The 26,638-nt window shown below is 35.4% G+C and overlaps 1 pseudogene; it reads left to right on the top strand.

Moving 5' to 3' along the window:
- The window catches only part of LOC149154347 (uncharacterized), a 75,662-nt pseudogene extending 50,022 nt beyond the window's left edge, over positions 1 to 25,640 (top strand).
- The last annotated feature ends 998 nt before the right edge of the window (positions 25,641 to 26,638 follow it).

Genomic DNA, 26,638 nt, shown 5'->3' on the forward strand with positions numbered 1-26,638 from the left:
TTCTTTTTGTTCTCTACATCATATTACTTTTCAAGGGTATCCACCTCCCAAGGAATACACATTCAGTACATGTATGCAGCCCAAAGAGTTGTAAAAATCAATACCTTGAATTTTTTGTTTAAAAAACAAAGGATTCCCACATGGGCACCAGGGCTATGAAGTTTCTCTCCTACCCAGTTCCCCCAATCCAGAGAGGGCATTGAACATACCTAGGTAGTAGAATCACTTGAGGCATGGTTACATTGCAGAGTGCTCAGGGGTGACTCAAAGCAGAGCTTCCTCTTGGCCCACACCTCTCAGATGTTGCATTGGAGTGCTCAAGCGTGGCTCGATGTGGAGAATTTTCATTGCAGAGTGCTCTTTCCATAGTGCCTCTTGGCTGTTGCATTACAGTGCTCAGGGGTAGCTCGATGTAGATCATTTTCATTGCAAAGTGTTCAGGGGTGGCTTGATGCAGAGCTTCCTCTTGTCACGACGCCTCAATACCCTAGAACACATAGAGGATAGAGAAGAGGAACCCAAATTTTCTCAATGCCCTACACCACACAGAATAGAAGAGTCAAACTTGCATAGATGCACCAAAGGAAAGCAGAGTCGGGATATGATAAAATTTTAAGAAAAAAGGCTTTGAAAAGCATCAAACATCAGTGGCTTTTAATACAAAATTATTATTTTGTCTTAAATTGATGTTTTAAATATCTCAAGTTAATTGGTTAGCATCACTGCCACTCTTGAAATCAAAGTTTTTAGATAGGGTTTTGGTTTTCTTGCATGTGATGAAAATAGACCTATTTGTGAATAGAAAGCAATCAATATGTGGTCTTCTCTAACAAATTTCGAGGTTTCTGGTGTACTTCACCATGACTATAGCCACAACAAGAATAAGATAAGTGTTGGAATGATGTCTGACCTCTTTAGTCCATTGGGTAATGTGTCCCTTGGCCAGTGGGAAGAGAACCAAGGCATGTTTCCAATCATTCCAAGAGATTCAATCGATGCACTAATGAGCAAGGCATTATGGCAATGGCAACCATTCTAGTAATGTCAATATTCAATACAAAGAACCTATAAGGATACATATGAACTATTGCATAAGTAAATATATATGCATCACCATATGCAACAATTCTTAGAACCAAAGTTGAAAGTAATTAATAAATGACAATTACATTGAACAACAAATTAACTGGCCAAACCTTAATGAATTGGTGTGGATACTAATTAAACACGTCAATTTTCAAACTTGATCCTTGAAATATATCAAACACAGTGACTTAAGCTACGAAGGGACCCCATGTACCATGAGTAAGGAGCAACCTACATCCTCTCCAACATGTCCACACTACTCTCAACAATCTCAGGGTTTGGGAGGCTAACCTCATCTCTAGGCTAGAAAAGCTATTAAAGAAAAGGGGCAGGAAACCACTGGCTCCCTAACAAGCAACCATTTGGGTCCAACATTGACAACGAGGAATCAATCATTATTAACCCAAAGTTTGATGTTACTAACTAACGCCAACTTATATAAACCATGATGATCCACCATACAATGTTGTCCTCTACTCATCGCTGCCAAATTCGAGCCCCCCAGGCCATGTGTTTATTGTTACACCACTACATTTGTGGTGCACTATTTTTTGTATTAAATACACACACACAAGGGATTAGCTCAATCAACCATTGCCAATGTTATTGATTATTTGGCTATGTGAGAAGGTACCTAATTTGACTCCCCCTAAGTATGTTGCACTAGTCTGTCAATAGGTTTACTATTAATGTCATCCATAAGTGTTCTGAAGCATCCTATGGGTTTCCTCATGAAATTTTCCTTGAAAGAAAGGAAAAAAATAATACATATATGGAATAAACACTCAGAAATTTCACTTTATAGCCACTCCATGATGATATACAATACTAAGTGATAGCCTTCCCACATACTTCTTTGTCTCACATATACAAGGACAGGAACAAGGTAGTTGATGGCCTTTCAAAGAGGCGTTGGGACTAGAGCAAGGTTTTTGGACCATTTCAATTCTCAGAATGGGCATACAAATGATTTCTTTTATGAACCTTAGCTATAAAATACTCTATAGATAGATACTCTCACTTCTTCAATGATGTATTTTTGTTTTTTAAAGCCATGAATAGTATGTTTTATGTTGTTGATACATGTTTTGTGATAGTCAACAGCTTTCAGATCATACTTTTGGAAGGTCTAATATATGTCCTTTTAATTCAAGAAACAACTTTTCCTTTTTTTAATTAGCTCACTGATATGTAAGCCATGTATAAAAATTTGTCATGAGCCAAATGTGAGACCTCTCACCCAAAGTTAGGGAGGTTACAGATTCAACTATCTTGATCCCCTAGTAGTTAAGTACCCTAATTAGGGCCATTTCTTTACCGAATTTACCATCCATAGATCGTGGAAAATTACTTGAATGGTTTTCCACAAGGTGTTCTCCTAAGAAAAAAATACTCATGAGGTTTCTTTGGAAACAATGGTTGAACCTTGGTGGTTGTATAAGATGAAGCATGTGGCTAACAAGAGTAGATAGAAGTACAATGCTAGATTCATTGGCTGAAGATTCTCAGAAAGAGAGGTTACCTCCAGTATTTGGTGAATAACCAACCTCATATTTGCTTTTTTCTTTGTATAAATACATTGAGCCAGTTCAAGGAAATTTTTCTCAACTACTATAATGCATTTGCTTCATTGTTTGGAGGGCACATTTCATTATCAGTTAAGGTATGTTGAGGATGAAAACTTGATGTTGCATAAATTTTTGGATTCAAAATAGCAAGGTGAGGCTAGTTCTATGAAGAGCACTTCTAGGTTTTGTTTCAACTTGGGGTCCTAAGTATGATATCCTAGATCAGTTGGAAGCAAGCAACAATGGAATTCATGTGTTGGAGCTGATGGTTTTAAGTATTATGACAATCAAAGTTGCTCAACTCTCTACAAATCCAGTACTTCATGATCACTCCAAGCATATCGACATTTGGTACCATTTCTTGGAAGATAAGTTCAAGAAGGGAGCAGTGGTTCTTGAGTATGTTCCCTTGAATTTGCAATTTTTACACATTTTGACTAAGCCCCTGTCAAAGGGGAAGATTGAGATGTTGAGGGAGAGACTAGGCTTAGTGGAGAACACCTTCTCACAAAGAGGTAGTGTTACACATTTTTACCTTGTTTTCTCAGTAGTTAATTCTCCTTCCTCATAGCATAAGAATGATAGTATGTCCATACCTCGGAGTAGAAAATACTTACCATTAGATGTGAGCAGAGCATTGATGGTCGATGGAGTTAGGCACAACACTAGTTTACTTTGGGACAAGTGTGGTTGTCTAAGTTGCATGGTATAGTGAAACAGGAATGCATACATCCGAAACAAGAACGTCGTGGAAACATTAGATATATATCTATATATATATATATGATGTTTCCAGCACATTCATATATATGTGTGTGTGTGTGTGTGTGTGTGTGTGTGTGTGTGTGTGTGTGTGTGTGTGTGTATGATGTTTCCAACACATTCTTGTTCCCAACATGTTCTTGTTTCGGATGTATGCATTCCTGTTTCATTATACCATGCAATTTAGACAACCACACTTGTCCCAAAGTAAACTAGTGTTGTGCCTAAAGTAAACTAGTGTTTCAGTATACCATGCAACTTAGACAACAACACTTGTGCCCAAAGTAAACTAGTATATTGAAATTATTTAGAATACAGATAAATATTCATAAATAATTGAGCAAGTGCTAAGACCCAAGACCTAAAAAAATCATGCTACATCAAATACCTTCATATCATCGAAATCATCAATATCACACTCTAAGCATATTTCAATTACCTATATGGCAGTTTATTTCAATTACTAATATTGTTTAATTATATTCATATACTACAGTTAGTAGTCTACCTTTGAGAGGAACTCATCTCCAACCAACTTAGACTTCTTTCACTACTAGAAATATGAGTTCTTTCCACAACATAATGTTAACAAAAAAGATCTTCAAGAAGCATCGGATGAAATGCCTTCAATAACAAAACTTGAGTTCTCCTTACCAGGACTCAAAACAACTAGCCTCTCCAAAACAACATCATCTCCAAAAAATGAAAGGCGTAGATCAGGAGAATGTAGCAAAGTCAGCCTCAAATAACCTCTACAGTAGAGTAAAACAGGAAGGAAATCTTCAGTACATGTTATTGAAGATATCAGTTATTTTACATCACAATTCAAATGCTCAAAAACAAAAGTTCTATGCATTGAGCCTCTTACAAACCATGAATTGGACTGACAGCCTAATAAATATCATCCTCTCTTTAACCATGAGAATTTTCATATAAGGCTAGATTTCCTGATTATACAAGTGCTTGTTCCAGTTTGTTTCTTCTTAACATACTTTTCAGCTACATGACAGGAAATACATATACTAGTAAGAAGAATGAATAGGATGTGAATATATCAATGCATCAGAATCAACATGGAAAACATAGACTTGGCATATCTGAACCAAAGATTCAGTTAGCATGAAATATTCTCAACCTCTATGGTGATCTTAGATGCCGAATAGGTAAACAAACGAAAATGTACATGCAAGTGCACATATGAAAGGGCATTGAAATTTTAGATCTAGATATTGATTTTAGTTACCTAACAGACAATATTTTTTCTTTTTAAATGCAATGATTTTATAACATGAAATAAGTCCTAGAACAAAAGTAAAATCATATCCTATAAGTAATTATAAGACCATGATTAATGAAATTGTGGGATTTTTCAAAGAATATACAAGTTACAAACTTACAGTATCACATAATGCGAACATATCATATATCCCATTTGTCTTGTAATGAACTCTAACAACAAAGATTACTGGAAATTTTGGTGAGGAGCAGATTGTTTAATCAAATAGTCCACTGGAATTTCTCAAAGAGACCCTGAAATATTGGTTGCCATCTCTCTTCTCTGTGGAAGAAATGGACATTCTCAAGATGTTGTTACATAAGATGAAATTGTTGGGAATACGAGAGTTGTTGAAAATGGACCATTTAGTCTAGAGGTGATGGGGATCACAACATATTTTTTTTTGGGCTTTAATATGTCTCTATATTCAACAATGATCAAACACAACAGAAATGGATATTGCAAAATGGAGATGATGAATTGGTTACTTTAGATTATGGACTTCAGTTTGGAAGCTTTATCTTGAGATTTTGGGATTCGCAAGTGATCCCAAGAAGGATGTGTGTTCCCAATAGGAGCAAGATGCTACCCCTAGTTTGCATGAGGGTACTATAAGAAATTTGTTCCTCAAAATTATCCCACAATTTCTGGACAGAGGAGATCAATGAAATATTTGGATTTCTATTACTATGATCAGCCTCTACTAGCTCTGATGATAGATATGAAAGCCTGTGGGCTTTCTCCTAAATTAGAGACAAGGCTATGGTTTGACAAACACTTATGGGCAGTTGGATTTCATATCGAAGAAAATAACTAAGATAATTAATCTCATGGCTAGAACATCACCTGGTGTAAGTGATGATCCTAAAACAAAGTGTAACCTAGTGTGATGAGTAGACAAGTCCACTTAGCAATTTCAGTCTAGAAGCATTGAGTATTCGATCCTCGATTGGGTGTTACATTTGTCATTATATGGACTTCAAATTTTAGAGCTCATCACCTATGGGGGATATGCTTTTGTGGGCATAGCTCTTTCTGTTTTGACATGGATGGTTTGGAATGATTCTTTCTATGTTGTGAAGCCTTGCACATACCTGTGCATGGAAATTTTCTCCGTGTATCCTATTTGCTGAGGCCAATATTTATATATCGCCAGACAATCCAATATGAAAACAGCAAAACATTATAGCATAGGGTTAATTAACCCCACACAATCAGTTATGCAAATAGTAACATATATGCAATAGCAAGGGATTCGGTACGTTAGCAGGGAAATTTTTTATGTAAACAACACGACTGCAGGGGATCCAGTACCATGGAAAGGAAATTCGATGTGAAAATGGCACAAGATATGCAACAACAGGGGAACTAGTTACAAACTTATTGCTAAAATCCTTGCCTACAACAACATGCAAAGACAACAATAACAGAGAGAGTTTATTGCCCTAAATTTTCTATAGGTTTCTGACACTAACCTGTGGCAATATATATATATATATATATATATATATATATATATATATATATATATAGATATATATATATATATAGATATATATATAGCTTTGTTGTATCCCTCCTTATGTTGTCTCAGCAAGACCAGGCTCCCACCCTTGTACAACCAATTCCCCAGCTGCTAACTCTCTCCTTGCATTACCTAGGTTTTTCTTCCTTTCATTTTTTTTCCATGCTCCTATTTTTTCCTTGCTCCAATCCTTAATGATTCAAAACCTGAAAGGAGTAATGATAGGCACATTCTACAAAGAGTGTCCCTAAAATGAATTCAAATAGTCTGGCTTACTTTTCATTTCTCTTCAAAATCTATTTAGAGATTGAATCTTATACAAAGTAAGTAATATTTGTTTCTCAAACAAAAGTAGAGAAAATGCATCTTCCATCAAGACATCATTCGAGAATATGAGGTTTATTTGCACACTTTTTGTGTGAAGCAGAGACAAAAAAAAAATACCTATCTATCTGGTAGAATGATTTACCACGGCTCTATTATCATAAAACAAAACTCTTAAAGATACATATCATTGTTAGTTTCAGAGTTTTATGTGTCACATTCTAGAAATCAAAGTTTGTAGCTCGCCATATCCCTTTTCCTACTAGAAGGCCATTTGAATACAGGATCCACCAATTTCCTTATAGCACTTGTCTTTGCAATAATACCCTAAGCCAAAGAAAAAAAACATCAGCTTCATGTGTTATTTTGAAAGAAGGAAGAAAACTTGTTATTATTTGGATGATAAAAAAATGAAGTAGTATTTAGTCAAACATCCTAGTTTTTCAAATCAATAATGACAACTATATTTTACATTACACTTCCAATGCATACAATGAGTAGGCAACACCACCAACATGCACAATAAAGGCATGGTGCTTGATAAAGGGGAAAATAAAGATTCACTTTTTTAATTTTTAGTTTTTAGATTAAAAAATAAACAAAGATAATATAGTCAACACCTTGTGCTCTTCTCCTACATACAGGTTTGACAATCCCCCATAGCCTCCTGAACAACCCATATATTAGGGGACCTAACAAAAGATTATGAAAATGCTAATGCCCCCTTCCATAGAAACAACTTTGGCAACATATGCATTGACTGCTTTAGCAACATCTACACTGACTAATAAATTTCATATGGCACATAGAAGAACACATAAAATGTTGGGTGTGGAGCTTGATTATCTTCTGTATTCAAAGGTATCATGGCATTGGTCCCTAGTTCACAATGGTGTGGCAATGTTGCCTGTAAAATATTCATTGCGGGAGAGGTCCAGGGGGGGTGACTGTGAGCTTTGGGACCCCCCCTTGGGGGGGGGGGGGATCATGGGCAGTGCCCTCGAAGCTAAAAATAGATGTAAATTTTCCTTGTAAAATGTTGTAATTTCGTAGTCAATCTAGGCCATTCATTAGGCGAAGATCTGACAGTAGAAGTTATGTTTAATTTAGGATTTTTTTCCCTAGAAGGCAACCACTCGCTATATATGAGGGAATTGTATTGTGTTTATGTAGATAGGTATTCTAAGTGAGGAAGACAGAGGAGATTGATAGAAAAGAGGGAATTACAACGGATCTGTTGTAGGTTGTATCTCTTCAGTCTGCTAGACAATATAAAAGGAAAGACTCATTGTTTCTCCGTGGATGTAGCCCAAACTGTATGAACCACATATATCTGTGTCTCTCTTGTTTTATGCATTTTTTGTGTTTATATTTCTGCAGTATTTTATATGTTCAATTGCTTTGTAATATATAATTTTCTAATAATGGGTATCAAAGCCGAAGGTCTATTTGGTTGATAAACTCGCAAGAGAGAAGGGTTCTTGGTTTGAGTGGGAGAAATGGAGGAAGATGGTAGGTTTAGGGTCAAAAATTTTAACGGCCAAAACTACCAGATGTGGAAGATGTAGATGGAAGATTATCTGTATCAGAGAGATCTGTACCAACCATTGAGCAGAAAGGCAAAGAAGCCAATGAGTATGATAGACATAGAATGGGATATTCTTGTTAGAAAGGCAATTGGAACAATATGGTTGTGCCTAGCGGCGTCGTTAGCGTTTAATATTTCAAAGGAAATGACAACAGAGGGTTTAATGTCGACATTAGCCAAAATATATGAAAAACTCTCGGCCTCAAATAAGGTATTTCTTATGAAGTGTTTATTTAATATGAAGATGACAGAAGGTGGATCTATTTCTGATCATTTAAATGAACTTAATACAGATACTAGTTAGTTAAGTTCTGAAGGGGTAGCTTTTGATGATGAAGTTAGGGCTCTGTTATTTATGTGCTCATTGCCAAAAAGTTGGAATGGTTTAGTTATGGCCATTAGTAACTCTGTCTCTGGATCTAGTACTTTAAAATTTGATGATGTTGTTGGTGCAATCCTTAGCGAGGAAATGTGATGGAAAAGCTCCGATGAGACATCAGGTAATGTTCTGACTGCATAGACAAGGGGAAGAAAAATTGAAAGAGGAAAGATCCCTAGATATCAGAGTAAGTCAAGAAAAGCCAGATCCAAGTCCAGATTGGGGATAGTGTGTTGGAAATGTGGGAAGAGAGGACACCTAAAGAAAGACTGCAAGTCTTGGAAGGGAAAAGAAGTAGATGCGCAACAAGAAAATAATTATGAAGTGAATGTAACAAGTGTTGTGTTGCAAGATGGTTTGATTCTTTCTTTAGAAAATATTATTGATTCCTAGGTGGTAGATTCAGGGGCCTCATTCCATGCCACACCTGATAGGAAACATTTTCATGATTATGTTCAAGGAGATTTTGGACAGGTTAGATTGGGTGATGATAAACCATGTAAAATCAGTGGGATGGGTATAGTTTTCATAAAACTGCAGAATGGAAATCAATGGCTATTAAAGGAGGTAAGACATGTTTCAGATCTGAAGAAAAATCTTATTTCAACAGGGCAGTTGAGAGGTGAAGGTTGTGTAACTACTTTCACAGATAAAACCTAGAAGGTCACTAAAGGATCCCTGGCAATAACAAAAGGAGAAAGGGTTGGTACATGTATTTATGCAATGGTATTTATAATTCTGTTAATGCTATAACCTCTATAGGAGAAGATATGACATTGTGGCATCATAGGCTCGGGCACATGAGTGAGAAGGGGATGTAGATTCTTCACTCAAGAAATTTGTTGCCAAGTTTGAAGCATGTTGATTTAAAATTATGTGAGAATTGTGTTTATGGAAAACAAAAGAGAATCAGATTCCTCAGACTTGAGATAGAAAAGAAAAGTGAAAAATTGGAGCTTGTGCATACATATGTATGGGGACCTGCTCAGGTATCATCTCTTGGTGGCTCTCGTTATTGTGTTACTTTTATTGATGATGCAACTAGAAAAACCTAGATTTATTATATTCAGAATAAATCTGATGTATTTGATACTTTCAAGAAATGGAAAGCTTTGGTTGAAAATGAGATAGGAAAAAGGTTGAAGTGTCTTAGATCAGAAAATAGAGATGAATATTGCAGCAAATAGTTTGATAGGTATTTTTCAGAGAATGAAATTCAGAGGGAGAAGACAGTTCCAGGAACACCACAAGAAAATGGTGTGTCCAAAAGGATGAACATGACAATCATGGAGTGTGTAAGGTGCATGAGATTGCATGCAGGACTGCCTTTACAATTTTGGCCAGATCTTGTAGATATTGTTGTTTATCTAATAAGTAGAGGGCCTTCAAGTTCCTTGGATGGTGGTATTCCAGAGGAGGCATGGACAGATAAAAAGGTAAACTACTCATTTTTAAAAACTTTTGTTGTGAAGCCTTTGTCCACATTAATAAAGAAAATAAAACAAAGCTTGAGGAAAAATCAAGGAAATGTACTTTTATTGGATATGGTGTTAATGATTTGGTTATTTCTTTTATGATTATGAAAAACACAAAATCATTAAGAGAAGAGATGTCATATTCAATGAAAAGGTTTTGTATAAGGATCTTCTACAGGAAAAGAAACAAGAAAAAGAAAATAGAAAATACACAGTGCTTGATGAGATCACAGAAAAAGTGATGGTGCCTGAAAATCATAATGATTAGCCAGAACAACAACCACAACAACAGCAAGCACCTCAAACACTTGAAAGTGTTGTTAGAAGAAAAGTAGACCCCCTAAACGATACTCTCTTTCATTATATTATATATTGTTAACTGATTCTGGTGAACCAAAATGTTATGAAGAAGTAGTATAGGTAGAAACCAGGAAGAAGTGGGAGCAAGCCATGAAAGAAGAGATGGACTCTTTAGCACATAACTAGACTAGGGGCTTAGTCAGGTTGCCTGCAGGTAAAACAACATTGCAGAATAAATGGGTTTACAATTTGAAGGAAGAAGATGGAGGTAGAAAATGGTATAAAGATAGACTTGTGGTGAAAGGGTTTGCACAGAAAAAGGGTATAGATATTGATGAGATATTTTCTCGTGTTGTTAAAATGATTTCAATCAGAACTGTTTTAAGTCTAGTAGTAGTTGAAGATTTGATTCTTGAGCAGTTAGATTTAAAGACAACCTTTCTCCATGGGAATTTGGAGGAAGAGATATATATGTGGCAGCCAGAATGATATGAGATAAAAGGGAAGGAGAAACTAGTGTGCAGGTTGAAGAAGAGCTTGTATGGCTTAAAACAAGCTCTAAGGCAGTCGTATCTAAAATTTGATAGGTTTATCTCTAAAAAAGGTTATACTAGATGTCACTCTGATCATTGTGTTTATCTCAAAAGGAAAAATGATGGAAGCTATATTATATTCTTATTGTATGTAGATGACATGCTTGTTGCAGGTTATAACATGCAGGAAATAAGTGTGCTCAAAAGAAAATTGGCGAACTCATTTGCAATGAACGATTTGGGTGCTGCAAAACAAATCCTTGGTATGAAAATAACTGAAGACAGGAAGAATCGCAAATTAACATTGTCTCAAAGTAAGTACATAGAAAAGGTGTTGAAAAGTTTCAATATGCAGAATGAAAAGCCATTTAGTATACATTTGGCTAGTCATTTCAAATTAAGTAAGGAGGAGTGTCCCAAGACTCAGTAAGAAATGGCCCATATGTTTAAAGTTCCATATTCATCAGCAGTTGGAAGCTTAATGTATGTAATGGCCTACACAAGGCCTGATATTGCATATGTAGTGGGAGTTGTAAGCAGGTACATGAACAATCTAGGAAAAGAACATTGGATGGCGGTGAAGTGGATTCTCAGGTATTTGAGAGGTACCACAAATCAAGCATTATGCTTTGGTGGTTGAAACATTTCTCTATAGGAATATGCTGATGCAGATATGGCAGATGATAGAGATAACAGGAGCAGCACAACATGGTATGTCTTTACTATAGGTGGAACAACTATCAGTTGGGTCTCAAAACTGCAAAGTGTTTTTGCACTCTCAACAACAGAAGCAGAGTATATTGCTGCTACAGAGGCTAGTAAAGAAATGATTTGGTTAGAAAGGTTTCTGGATGAATTGGGTAAGAAGCAGGAGTTGGGAAGGTTATACAATGACAACCAGAGTACCATACATCTTGCAAATAACTTTTCATTTCATTCCAAGACTAAACATATACAACTTAAGTACCATTTCATACAGTCAGCATTGGAAGATGGACAGTTGAAACTGGAAAAGGTACACACTAGCTAGAATCCTGCAGATATGTTAAGAAAAGTTGTAACCAGGGAGAAACTGAGAATCTGCTTAGTTTCAATTGGTTTTCAAGAATGATGAAGAAGACGAGAAACAGCCAGGTCCAAATTGGAGTCATTTTCTAGCAAATGAAGCAGCGGTGGAGTTGCTATAATCAGTCTCCAAGTGGGAGAGTGTTGGGTGTGGATCCTGATTATCTTCTCTATTCAAAGGTATCACCGAATTGGACCCCAGTTCGTAATGGGGCAGAAATTATGCCCATAAAATATTCACTGTAGCGGGGGTCCAAGGGGGGCAACTACGACCTTTGGGAGCCTCCCTAGTGGGGGGATTGGGGGGAGGTCACCTGAAGCTAAAAATAGATGTAAAATTGCCTTGTAAAATGTTGTAATTTCATAGTCAATCTGGGCCTTTCATTAGACGGGGACATGACAGTAGAAGCTATGTTTAATTTAGGGTTTTTTTTCCATAGAAAGCAACCCCTCATTATATATGAGGTAATTATATTGCATCTATGTAGATTGGTATTTTGAGTGAGGAAGAGAGAGGAGATTGATCGTGAAGAGGGAAATGTAGTGGACCTACTGTAGGTTGTATCTCTTTAGTTTGTTGGATAATATAAAAGGAAGGATTGGTTGTTTCTCCGTCGACGTAGCCCAATCGGGGTGAACCACGTATATCTGTGTCTCTCTTGTTTTATGTGATTTCTGTGTTTATATTTTTGCAATATTTTATGTGTTCCATTTCTCTATAATATATAATTTTCTAACATAAAATTCACTTGTGGACAGCCTGATTGAGTGTTTCAACATGTAATTGGAGAAGTGTTGAAGCAAACTAACTCTCCAACTGCACACAACTAACAAGTGGAGCTACTAGCGATCATTCATTTCACAGAATCATCCATGGAAAATTAAATTGAGAAAGTTGTGTAGAATGCAAGGCAAAATGATACTGACTGACCTACAAATTGGGAATTTTTGTTTCACAAGATCACTTATGAACAAATAAGATTGAGAAATTCATGCAAAGGGCAATGTACTGCAAGGCAAAAAGAGACCTACTGACCTATAAATTGGGAATTTTGGTTTAACAAGATAACTTATGAACAAGTAATATTGAGAAAGGCATGCAAAGGGCAACGTACCTTTTTTCCTTCTCGTTGTACCCCTCTCAACATGACTTTAAAAGATCCAATAGGACCTAATACTACCTTCATGCATTGCAACTTCTGCCCTAGCAGGATTAATAGTTACACTCTCATCATCAATCACCACAAAAATCACAAGTGCAGTGACTGCTCTCCATAATTCAATGTGCAGAGAACCTATAAGCTCTCCAAAAGAAACGACCTGAAATTCACATCTAGGGTTATATCCTCGCGTGATACATCCACCACAACCAATTTCAGAAGACTAACCTAGAGTTGTGAATCCATTTTCCACTTGATGTTCTGAGAACCTACCACAGACAAAAACAGAAGAGACGTTGCATTTTCTAGTGTCGTCTCATTAGCATTCATCCAATTGAAGGATCTAAGCTTTGAAATATTACAATAATGCTTGACAAGTGCCCTGATAGCAACCCTGTACACATTCCCCAGCCCTAACATCCAGAGCTACTTAAGCCTTGGGAAATAGAGGGCCACAACATTGTATCACATCACTCGCGATTTTCTCTTATAAATCTGGCCCTAACTATAGGCTCTCAAATCGCTAGAGGTAGGTCACTAGATTGAAAGTGATGCCCCACATTCATTGCATTCATCTCTTGGATTTCCTATGCCTCCAGGTTTATGACCATGTTCTCGACACTAGCTCCCTAGAATCTTATGCTCTGCAATTTGTTAGATGCAGTGGTAGAGTCCATATGCATGACCAAGAGCCTAAAAATTCCTGCAAATGGAGGTGAGGCTAGCCCTATCAGAACCCCTACAAAAGGAGGCAAGGCTATCCCTATAAAACCACCTGCAATAGGAGGTGAGGTTGGACCTATCCCTGTAATTCAACAGGGAAAACAATGCAAAAATGCTTTCATCGAAAGAGTCGACTAGTCAACCACCTGCTCCTCGTTTGACATGTTTGTAACAATTACCTATCTGCAACCTTCATCGTGTTTACTTCCCTATTCTTTTTCATAATTTTCTCACTACTCTTTGAACGAATTGTCTTAATTTATAACTTAATACAATTAAAATAGTTTTAATTTTTAAATTAAAATAGTTTTAATTTTTAAATTAAAATAATTAAAATAATAATTTAGGATTTTAAGACACAATATTAGTTTGGTCTTAATTATAATGTTTTAAGATACCTTTATCTACAGTGATATAGTGCTTGTGGTTGTTTAATCATTTAGTGTCTTTATCTCAATGAGGATTACTACTAAAAAAAATTTTCATGAGGATTACCTTAAGATGTTTGTGCATAATTTGGGTGTAATTCTAAAATAATCCAATAGATAATGCTACTCTTGAGTGCTCTAAAGAGGACATGGATTAAAATATAAATTAAATTATAGACGGTCGTGATGATTTTCTTAATTAAAATTCATATAGTGATTATATAGAAACGTAGCAAAGAATATGCACCCTATATGAAAGTAATGCGTCCTATATGAAAGTAAAATCTAAATAAGTGAATTGTGATGACAACACAATCCTTGTAGCATGATAACATATACAAAACAACCACTGAACTCGAAGAGCTATAAAATAAGCATATTAAAATCCATTTCATATGTGTATGAAGTGTTAGAAAGTAAACCATACAGAAATTATACCATACCCTATCAAGCTCTTTCATGCAGTAGTGGAAGTGTTATCAAGTTTGAAATGGATGGGGGTAGATGATGTGAAGCTCTTGAAACTTATACAAATAAATCCACCCTCTAGAATGAGGACTTCCACCTCTCCTTTATAGAAAAGAATAGGAGGAGAGAGAATGTAGTTGAAGAAAGAGAAAAGGATCAAATTATGGTTAAAGGCCTATGTGTTAGATCATTTTGGATGTCACAATTCCTCTCCAGTGAATTTTCCCTCTTTCAAAACTAGGTTTGTTGAAAGTACACACTTACTTAAAACACTTTGTAGCTAATGTTTTTCCTTTAATTGACAAATATGTTGAAGGTATCTTTAGTGAGGCGCATGTCTTCTAAAATATGTGTTATTTTAGCACGTAATACTCATGATAATGCATTAAATGTATGATCAACAAGTCAACACAACACTACGACACTACTTCTCCATGATATCTATTTTTTTTTCTTATTATGAATTTCCAACCTACAGGAAATAGTTCAATATGGTGCCCGCTTTGTAATAATTTTTTGTTTTCCTTTAGTAACCATATATATCTATTGATTGTTTTTTGTATGGATGAAATATAAACATTGCCTAGAATGATCCTCCTTGAGCACACCCTCCCCAAGATTGTTCCCTATTTTCATGGTTGAAACACAAAATTTGCTAATAATAATCCCTTTTAATTACATCACCTCTCAATCTTTGCCTTTCTCATTGTAATAATCAACATGTGTTGAGGAATGTAGGTCTAATTCAACTTCAAGAAGAAAGTCAACCTCGCATATATGGCTAGATTGAATTGCATCATGAGGAGTTTCCAAAAAGAGGATCACATGCAAGTTGTGTGAATAAAGGTTTATTTTCTCTCAAATAGTATGATACCTAGCGACTAAAACAACAAAGGATAAGGTGTGTTAAAATAACAAAAGTCCCTCAAGCAAGGCAACCCTTCCTAGGCTATATTAGAAATCTTAGTCTTAAACACATGCATGCAAACTCTCTTTAAAGCAAGCACTTCACTATAAATAAGAAATCTTCCCAAACGCCACTCAACTCAAAATTAAGCAATAGAAATTTTGCAAACATTTAAAAATAGTAAAATGAAGATATTATTCTTTTCCTAATGTGGATGCACCACTTGTTAATGTGTTCCCACATTGTTTGTGGACATTGATATAAAATGGTAAATCATGGCAAATGGAAAACTATCGTGAGCCTTTTCATGCAAAATCTTAAAGACAAAGAATATATATATATATATATATATATATATATATATATAATTAAAAAAATAATTCCTTGAAATAAAGTTCCTGAATTTATTAGAGGAGAAAAAATGAACTCAAAAACTTGATGTTCTTTCACTTGCCGAAAAAAAAAACAAAGCGCAAGGGCTAGTGCTTCCTTACAATATGAGGTGTAAGTATTTTAGAAATGCATTGGTTAGTTGTTGGTATTAATAGGATTTTTTCATTGGTCATATGTATTGACATTTTAATATTTTTTATGTAGTTATGCTTCCTCATACGACCTAGAGGACAAAAGAGGAGAACAAAAAATGAAATGGAGACCCTCATTTGTGAAAAAGAGGGGTTGCTAATGTCATTATGTCGTAAAGGTTTTGGTTCAAAACCACGAGATAGAAATACTAACATATAACATGTATAAACATGAATATTGAGAAGGATATCCCTATCATGGTCAGCATGACACTTTAGGTGATGTTAGATATCATCAAGAATGGAACCTGGAAGTTGAAGGACCCTCCATTTGAAACCAAACCAACTGGCTATGTGTGGGTCTACAAAAACAAGTACAAATTAGATGACTCAGTAAAAAGTGAAAAGTAAGGATCATTGCAAATTGATTTGCATAGAAAGAAATCATTGATTATGAAGAGAATTTTTCATCCACAAAAAAGTGAGCCACCACGTACACTCTCTTTTCCTTGGAAACACACAGTAGATGGGAATCCCATCAAATCGATGCGAATGGTACTTTATCAGACATAGACTTGAAATATAATGCCATCATGTATCAACCAAAAAGCTTTGTTATGAAGGGAAGAGAATAAAAAGTGTGAAAACTCATTAAATCCTTATATGGCATAAAATAAGAACCAGAAGCATGGGAAGAAAAGTTAATTGAACACCTTCTAAAATTGAATTTTAAACACTTTAATCTTGATGATGCAATTATGTTTGACAAGAAAGTTGTCAAAATTGTTGTGTATCTTGTAGTGTATGTAGATGATTTGTTGATGATAGGGAATAATGAAATATATATTGCATCAATAAAGAAAAAGTTGAAAATGGTTTTAAGATGATACATTTGGGACATCTTCACTACTACTTGGGCATTGAAGTGACCTAGTATCTAAAGTACATATTCATCTCCTAAAATAAGTGCATTGGAGAATTATTGTATAGCTTTGGCATGGGTGAATGTAACCCTTATTCTACTCTAATTGAAATAATTTAAAGTTCACATAAAAAAAAGGAAATTCATTTAAGGATGTAACCAAGTACATACAACACGTTAGAAGTCTTATCTTCCTTAGCACCACCAAATTATACATTTCATTTGTTGTTGGGATAATTTCTAGGTTTGGGACATCTTCAATACCACTTGGGCATTGAAGTGACCCAATATCCAAAGTACATATTCATCTCCTAAAATAAGTGCATTGGAGAATTATTGTATAGCTTTGGCATGGTTGAATGTAACCCTCATTCTACTCTAATGGAAATAATTTAAAGTTCACATCAAAAAAAGGAAATGAATTTAAGGATGTAACCAAGTACATACAACTTGTTAGAAGTCTTATCTTCCTTAGCACCACCAAATTATACATTTCATTTGTTGTTGGGATAATTTCTAGGTTTATGCAAAATCCTTGTGAATTACATTGGTTTGTTATAAAAAAAGTTTTGAAATTCTTAAAGGGGTCTCAATATTTTGGACTCAAGTCTACCAAGGTGGATGAATTCATCTTGATTGGATATTCTTATTTAGAGTTGTTGATGATAAAAAAATGGAGTGTCGAATTTTAGGCTACCTCATGATTCTTAGATCAACAATTGTCCCATGGGGTCACATAAAAAATCAATTACAAAACATTCCACAACAGAGGTAGAATACATGGTAGTTAAAGAATCAATAAAGGAAATTGTGTGGTTTAAGAAAATATTTGAATATTTGTATGAGAAACGAGTGAATCATACTCGTCTTCTAGTTGACAACACTCATGCAGTCAATTTATCCAATAATTCAAGATTCCATGATCAAACCAAGAATGCCAAAATTATGTATTTGATTCGATATCATGTAGAGACCAAGTCAATTCATTTCAAACATTTTTCTACAAATGAAAAAATTATGAACATTTTCACCAAAGTGGTAAGAAGTGAAAATTTTGAAAGGTTTAGAATGGTGCTCATGCTCATAATAACCCCTTCAACTTAAGTGGATGAATGTTACTATGTTTTGTTAAGAAGTGCCATTCCATGGCATGTTAAGAAGTGCCAGAGTGTGTTAAGGAGATCTAGTGTGTGTTGAAATTTTCCAAATAGTGCCAAGTCATGCCAAGACATGACATATGCTAAGGCATGCTAGGGTGTGCAGGGTGTCAGGGTATGCCAATATATGTCAAGGAGTGTTAAGGAAACATAAGGAAGAACTAAACTAAAATGCAAGGAAATAAACACATAAGAGGGTTAATATGTCAAGACTTTATCTTTTTCAAAAGAGGCATGCTAGGCACACTAATAACAGGTTCCAATACATGCCAAGTGCCAATGTGTGCCAAGATATAATGTATGTTAATGCATGCCAAAGTGTTCCAGGGCATGTTAGGGACTATAGGGCATGTCAACACATGTTACGAGACTGCTATGATACGTTAGGGTCTACCAACATGTGCTTGGGTGTCCTAGTCATGACACGATTTTCTAGGTACAAAGATGTTCCAAGACATGCGAGGTGCCAAGGAATGTTAGTGTGGGCCAAAACATGTTAAGATGTGCCAAGAGTGTTAAGGAGTACTAGGTATCTCTCATTAATATAATTTACAAAGCTTGATTATGTATTAAATAATATAGTTACTACACGCAGTAATGGAACTTTATCTAAACGAAATTTGTTAGATAATAAACCTAATATAGATGAATCATGCATTGACTCATAGGAAAACTATATTATCATTACTTGATGAAACACTAATTGCTTCTTAACAAATTGACTGACTCTAAACAATATGGCCTTGGACACATAATGAAAAAGACTCCACACCAATGGTCTTAAATCATTGTTTTTTGACAAAAAATATAGTATCATGCACATTGTGTCATTAAAAACTCATTGGAATGATCAATGATGATAGACATTTTCTTGCAATAAAAGCATAGGGTAAATGGATTCAAGATAATCTACCACCTTGGTAGCAAATGAGGCAACTAGCCAAAGGATTCTAGAAGCCATGAATATAGAGATAGGGATCCTTTCCCTCACAACTTTGGGTCATAAGTGGAAAGGTTACATAGAAAAATGAAAAATTCAAACAATGATTTAGATTTTGAAAGGATTATTGGTAAAGCTAATGATAAGGAGTTAAAGGACTATGAAATAAACTCATTAATATAGAAGGTTCTTCCATCCTTGAGGGTTTCTTGAGGGTTTGTTCTTCTGTTCTTTAAAGCTCATCGAGGGTTTGAACAAAATTGCACCACCCATTGTTCTTCCATTCTTGAAATCTCCTCAAGAGTTTGAACAAAAATGGCACCACCTACCTCAAAATTTTATCTGATGACGTGGGAGACAAAATGTCTTAAAAAAGGGTCATAAATTGCCATTCTATGTATTAACAAGCTGATATGAAAAAATCAAAAAGAATTTATTCTAATTCCTCTCTATGTCTTCCATGCAGATGCATATGCCCTTGATTCATGTAGATTTCATTGATATTAAGGTTAATATATTTGAATGAATGGTTTATAATAGATATGGCCAATAACTTCATCAATGTTATTGGTCCCACCACATATATTTTTGATACATTATGGATATTTTTTTAGATATTTTTCATCAAATTTGTATACATTTTTTTATTCATAAATAAATAATGTTTTCAGTGTAATACTGAAAATTAAATTTTATATGATTTCATTATGATAAATTTAATTAAATAAAAATGGTTGAGATAAATGAAAATTTAAGACGAAATTAAATAAATGTCTTAAAAACCCATTCGTGTAGTAGTGATTCAATGGAATGGAATCATCTTTAAATTCTTTAGAAACCTTTTTCGAGGATGTTTTCAGACATTTCTCCTCCTTCTAGATAGTTCAACCCTTTTTAAAGGGGGAAGAGGCAACAATCTCCTGTAGTAGTGATTCAATAAAATGGAATCATCTTTAAATGTTTTGGAAACATTTTTCAAGGACATTTTCAGACATTTCCCCTCTTTCTAGAAAATTTCACCCCTTTCAAAGGGGGAAGAGGTGACAGTCTCTTTTTTCTCTTTCACAAAAGGTGTTATGTCACTCCTTGTCAAAGGGACTAAAGTGACACGCTTCAAAATGTCACATTTTCCCATGGTTTGAGTCCATATTTTAAGCCAGTGAGGTGGAAGGGTCTCTAATCTTGTTAAGGTGTAGAGTTAAAATGAACATTTCATTGTCATTCTCGTCTTCAAATATAAGCTCATGGGAGAGCTCAGTCTTCTCTTTTTATCAATCTGATAAAGAGTTTACATATGGAAGAGGGCATATCTTGGCTACAAATAGGGGCTATAAAGGTTGGGGTGGCATGGGACAAAAATAAAAAGGACCCTTGACAAATGTATATCCTCTCAATCTCCCCCTGGGATAAGGCCTCGATGCAAAATGGCTACATGAATCTTCAAAGGAAATTTAGGATGAATATTGTGTTCACAAGATGAAGCTTCATGAAGAAGAGATGGGAAAGGATATTGTTGGGACTTTTAAAAATAATTTAAAGTAGGATACATAAGCTCATAAACCCCAAGGAAAAGCCCAAGATGAACATATGAGCTCTAACTATCATCCTAAGTCATCCAATGCTACTTATTAACAATAAGTCTATTATTGGTGTTGGTGGATAAAGAAAAAAAGGAGAAAGATGCTAATGATAGGGAAGGGAGAGTGAAGACAAGATAGAGGAGATACAAGAGATAGACCTAAAAAAGACTAAAAAAGAGGAGGAATCACAAGTGGAACCCAAAGAGACTTCTAACCAATATCTTTCTTTTACCTAGAGTACCTTTGTCACATCTCCTTCTTCATCCCCTGCAATTGTTCTCAGTACTTCTTATATTTAAGCTTCCTCAATTCTTGTGATATCCCAATTAACATAAATGTGCATGCCTAGTGTTGACCCTTCTTCTAGTGCCTTAACTACCTTATAAGTTTCATTTTTATATTCCCCTTCTACTACAATTCCATCTCGTAGTATGTTGGTTGCCATGATTGCAGCAAACCCTGTGCCTTTTTTTCTACTACCGGTACCATGATCACCATGACAGTTTCTCAAGCCCAAGTTTCTACCTTGGGTACAATGTAATGATTTAAGCCTTGAGATTATTTTTTTAATTCTTTTGCAATAAAAGCATAGGGTAAATTGACTCAATATAATCTACCACCTTTGGTAGCCAATTAGGCAACTAGCCAAAGGAGTTTAACAACCATCAATCTAGAGATAGGGATCCTTTCCCCAGCAGCTTTGGAACATAAGTGGACAGGTTAGGTAGAAAAATGAAAAAGTCAAATAATGATTCATGTTTTGAAAGGATTATCGATAAAGCTAATGATAAAGAGTTAAAAGACCATAACCTAAACTCATTAATATAGAAGGAGGGCTGGTAATATAGCACTTGAGGTGTTGGGCTCCATAACTACTCCTCTGGTTCATAAACACTTAAGCTCAACAACTGCCTCTCTCACAACTACCTTTGTCCATCAAGGTGTTGCTCATCGGGCCCTAACTTGGACACTATCACGCTCTCCTCCAGTAGACCATAAGTGCCCAATCTTGTCCACACTTGGTCCACTCTCACGCTGCCCTCCAATAGACCATGAGTGACCAAGTCCATGATGTAGCATCTACACCTAGCTAGGGCATCCCCACACCTAGGATACCCTTACACATGGCTACCAACAAACTTCACCAATCCTCCCTTTGCTTCTATAATAGAGGAGATATTGCACAAATCTGGGCACCAATCATGTCCTCACCTAGGACATCTATCCAACTTTCATCAAGGAAACATTTGCAACTCTCCTTGCTACTATCCTCTTGCCTCTCATTTGATGTGATTGTTGTCACCTTGGTTGCTTGGTAGGCTTCCCAACAGTCCATGTGGGCTCCTCCAAACAGCTCCTAGGGTCTCCTACAACTTCCCATCAAACTGATCCAAGCAGTGGTCAAAGTCTTTGACCCAACGTCCCTCCAAAAATACTGTTGTAATAATGTTTTCACCTTGTTGTTCATGACACCTGGTTAGGGCACTTTCTACAGCCCTAAATCCTCCCAACAATGACAAAATAAGTCCTTAAATGGTTGTGACACACCTTAAGAAGCCTCCTCCTCACCCACATTTTTTATTTAGGGCATATGTCAACCCTTGAAAACCCTTAAAAAATCCTAGTTGTGTGTTATGTCCTACGGCCTAACACAAAAACCCTCCAACAGTGAGACAATCCTCAAAATGATTCCCAAACACACTCCAAACAATAATGTTATTGCGCACAAGGTACTTAGCCTCGCAAATAGTTGCTCGACCCTTATCACTAAAAACTTAGACCCCTGTTCCAACCCAAATGCAATCCTCGACCTCGCTGTGGTGTACATCTCTTGCCACGACTAGGTCTTGACCTCTTTCACATTGTCTAGGCCTCTTCTTGCATCCCAATTTCAGAGCTCCTTTTCCTTGAGAGGATGTTGCACAATGGATGATACAAAACACATCAAATCTACCTCTATTTATATCCAAACAAGTGGCTCCATTAATTAGTGAGGAGACACATCTATTGGACAAATTTTACTTCAAGCCTAGATTACTTGAAAACCAATAATTACTTGTCAACTTCAAAAATTCATTTCTCCTCAACAAAAACTTGGAATCAAATGACTCTCATTGGGTTAGAATCATCTTGACGAGCAATATCATCCTTATCCACCATATGTTGAAAACCCATCATGGTTTTGGCCCAAACATTGATGGGTGGAAAACCCCATACTTGGGTTCCAAGCCCCCAAGCCTACTTATGGCTCTCTAACTTCCAACACTTGAACACTAGGGCTGGAAGTACCTCCCAAGCTACTCAAGAATCAACATCACATACTTCCAAATGAAATTTCTACCTATCATGGTTTTGGATGTCATCTCCCCTCGAATGTTTGTAGTTTATGTAAGTTGCACTAACTAAACCTCAGATGCAGACATTAGGTGGCTTGGATGAGTCTTAAATCCCACTGGAATCAATGCTAACCATAACTCCATTGTAAAAGATAAAATCATTTACCTTCAAGTTTAATTTGGATTTTCAAGTTAAAGCTTTTAGAGTTGAAGTTGGGTTGTCAAGCTAAAGCAGAGGAGAGGTTGTGCACCCTGCTAAGAAGTATAGAGCTACTGAAGGTAGCCGCTCATTTTTCTTAGGAGAGGAAAAAGAATACTAACAAGTGTCTTGTTCCTTATACACCACACCAACATGCACACATCCATCTAGCCCTCTTCAGTGTTTCCATGGTTATGGGTAACATTTAATGTATATAAACTAATATTAGCATTACTTTCAAAGCTTGGAAATGCGAATCAAATAAATGCATCGAACAAAGATATTGTATGAATAATATCAATGATATGGTTTGTATTCCTTGGGAAGAGGCCAAATAATACCATCAAATATCTTATTGGTCCTCAAAGTTAAATTGATAAATTTATAGGTTGAGAATACACTGAGAACAATGGTCATTTTATGAACATGGTAAAGTTCATAAAAACTTTGGATTAATATGCACAAGTACTAATGCTAACTAATACAATCAATTACTATAGTCCCATGTCATAGATGACAAGGACTAATAAGAAAAATACTCCCATCTTCATGTCTCATAGATTAAAGTCCAAACTCTAAAGAGAGACTATGAACTACAATGAATTAACAAACTCTCAATGAATTTCTTGCTCTGTTGAAATATTTTGAATTTTGTAATTACTTATATATATGGTTGATGTTATTTCTTGTCTAGAGGTAGTGTGTTTTGAGTGCACTCTAAATATGTTTTTTTTTTTTAAATCTCTAGTGTTCCTGAGGGTTTTCGAGGAATCCCTAGTGAGGGATGTTACATGCGGCAACTCTTTAACGCTTTCTCTATCCCACTTGCATAATTTGTTGCTATGTTTCAACATGCTTTGTTTGTTTGATGTTGTGGAAAATATAATAGATCCTTTTCAATAGCCTCTTCAACATAAGTGTGGACGCAACCTCAACTATGAGTGACAATGATGAGTCATGAAGATAGGGTCAATTTTGAGACTCTCCTTCGAAGGATCTAGCTCTGGCCATATGTCATTTATTGGGCTTCACTCATCATCTTTGAACACTGTTATTCTCCCATCATGGGGTTTAAGCACATAACTTTTGAATGTAGTCAATAAAGTTTCTTTAATTAATTATCACATCAATAGCTTGGAAAATAGATTTTTGGGGCTCTTCATAGTGAGTCTAGCAGGGAAAATAGTTTTTCAAGGCTCTACATGGTGAGTCCACTCCAAGGGTTCCTCTGGTGTGGAGATGGTAAGGCCATGGGTCTTTGTCAAATCTCCAATAAATCAAGAGACTCCCAAAACTCCATCCTTGCACAAATCTTGGTTGAACAAATGTGGGACCAACAATGCCTATTGCTATAAACCCTCCTTACCCAACAATAACATGCCTAACAACAACTAAAAATATGTTTTTTTTTAGTATTATTGTGCATCGATTCATATTTACTTTCATGGTAGGTCTTCAACGTTCATTGTGGAAAGAGCTACAGATTATGATGGATCAACTACTTGAGAGTTGATATCAAGTGAGGTAGTTTTAGTCCAAATGAATAAAAGCTTATCATTCATCTGCATACCATTTTTAGAAAAAGGTTGGTTTAAGTTTCATCGATTTAATAGTTCTTGGTGGTGCATTAAAGGATTGACATTAAGATATATTTTAATGGATTAAATATGTGCATGTGGGCATACATAGCATTCCATCCACCTAGAAGAATAGATAATGATATTTAAAATTACTAGAACTCTTGGATAAAGAAAGAGCTTGTTAAGGGTGAGATAATCTCAAAGAATATTGAGGCTTCCAAAGTACATATTAAATTTCCATAGTTCTTGTTTGAAGAATCTGCATCTCTCAACAATGAGAGTAAGCTACTAAAAATTCAAGAATTTTAACCATCTCTAGAAACAAAAAATGTAAGAACCATAATTTGCAATATATATTACAATGGCACAATGATCTACAGGTTCAAGGACTCCCAGTTTCAAATACATTGCATGGATACAACAACTGGAACCCAATTGAAGGCTCCTTTTGTTATAATCCAAATTCAAAAAAAAATAATGGAATTACACTACATCATCCATGAATGAGAGTGAGTACATGAGATCCCTGAATATGGAACTTTTAATTTATTCTCATCAGGAAACATTGGATCTTGTTGATCATGCTAACATAGCTAGATTTTTGGAATTTGGTTCCAACTATAATGGGGTTGTTTTAGGATATTTCAAGTGCTTATACAACGATGAACATTATAACCATGGCACTAAAAATATTTGTAGCTATTTGCCTCCACTTTATGATGCTAGTGAATAATATGCAACCATTGATTTAAAATATAGTGCTCACAATTCACTAGTATATCTGGAGCAAAACCAAAAAAATGAGATCAATATAGCCCAAGAAACACGAGCATAAAATGTGAGAAAGGTAATTTAAGATGCAAGAAGTGGAAACAATGATATAACCAATAAATTGAAGATAATAAGCTAAACACTAGGAACAGAGCATTTGTCAAGATATAAATTTTGTATCGCCTCATTGTTGACTCTAGGAAAGGTCTTTCTTGAAGATATATAAGGTTCATTTACATCAAAATATGCTTGCCAAATCATGAATACATTTATATAGACTTACAAATTTTAATCAAATGATCTAGAATATAAAACATCAGTATGAAAACAATGATCAAATGGGAAAAGGGGTAGATTTTAAATGTGTGTAAGAACCAACTCTTGAGTTCAAAAACCTAGATTGTAGTTATACCCTCATCCAAGGTCTTCATGCATAGTTCACTAAAGGTGTATCAAGAGGCTATTAGTCTCTTGGCTATAGAATTGGACTATTTTATTTGTAACTCAGAGAAATGGAAAAGTTGTGGAGACAAGCCGCATTCTTCTTCTTTCACTGGGCCATGAAAAATGAATAAAGAAAATAGTATCAACCCCTTGGAAAAGGAAAGTTGAGAAAAACAAATACCATGAAGAAACAAAGAATATAATGCGTTCAAGTGCTAAAAAACATACCACCCATAAGAAACCATTCTATCCAAAGATTATTCTATGTTGGGCCATAACCAATCATTTCAATGGAAAATTCAAGTAGCCTACTACTACAAAGGAAACTCAAAACCCAACTTGTTGTTCCATTTCTAATTTTACCCAAAATTAGCTCATATTTAAAGGTATCGCCATATCTTAAACCAAACAAAGTTAATATATATATATATATATATCCTTTGGATAAATAGGATCATCAGACGAAATTGAGCCATACATATTAATGAACCGTATTTTTTATATTAATACTAGGATGAACCTATTTTCTATTGGAAAGAGAGAAAATTTCATATACACTAACGAATCCTTATACATTACCTACATTCAAATGAGTTAACAAAAATTAATGGCACCAGG

This window comes from Pinus tabuliformis, chromosome 9 (assembly GCF_031772625.1).
Source record: "Pinus tabuliformis cultivar Carrire ecotype Pingquan chromosome 9, CPIR1, whole genome shotgun sequence".
NCBI lineage: Eukaryota > Viridiplantae > Streptophyta > Pinopsida > Pinales > Pinaceae > Pinus > Pinus tabuliformis.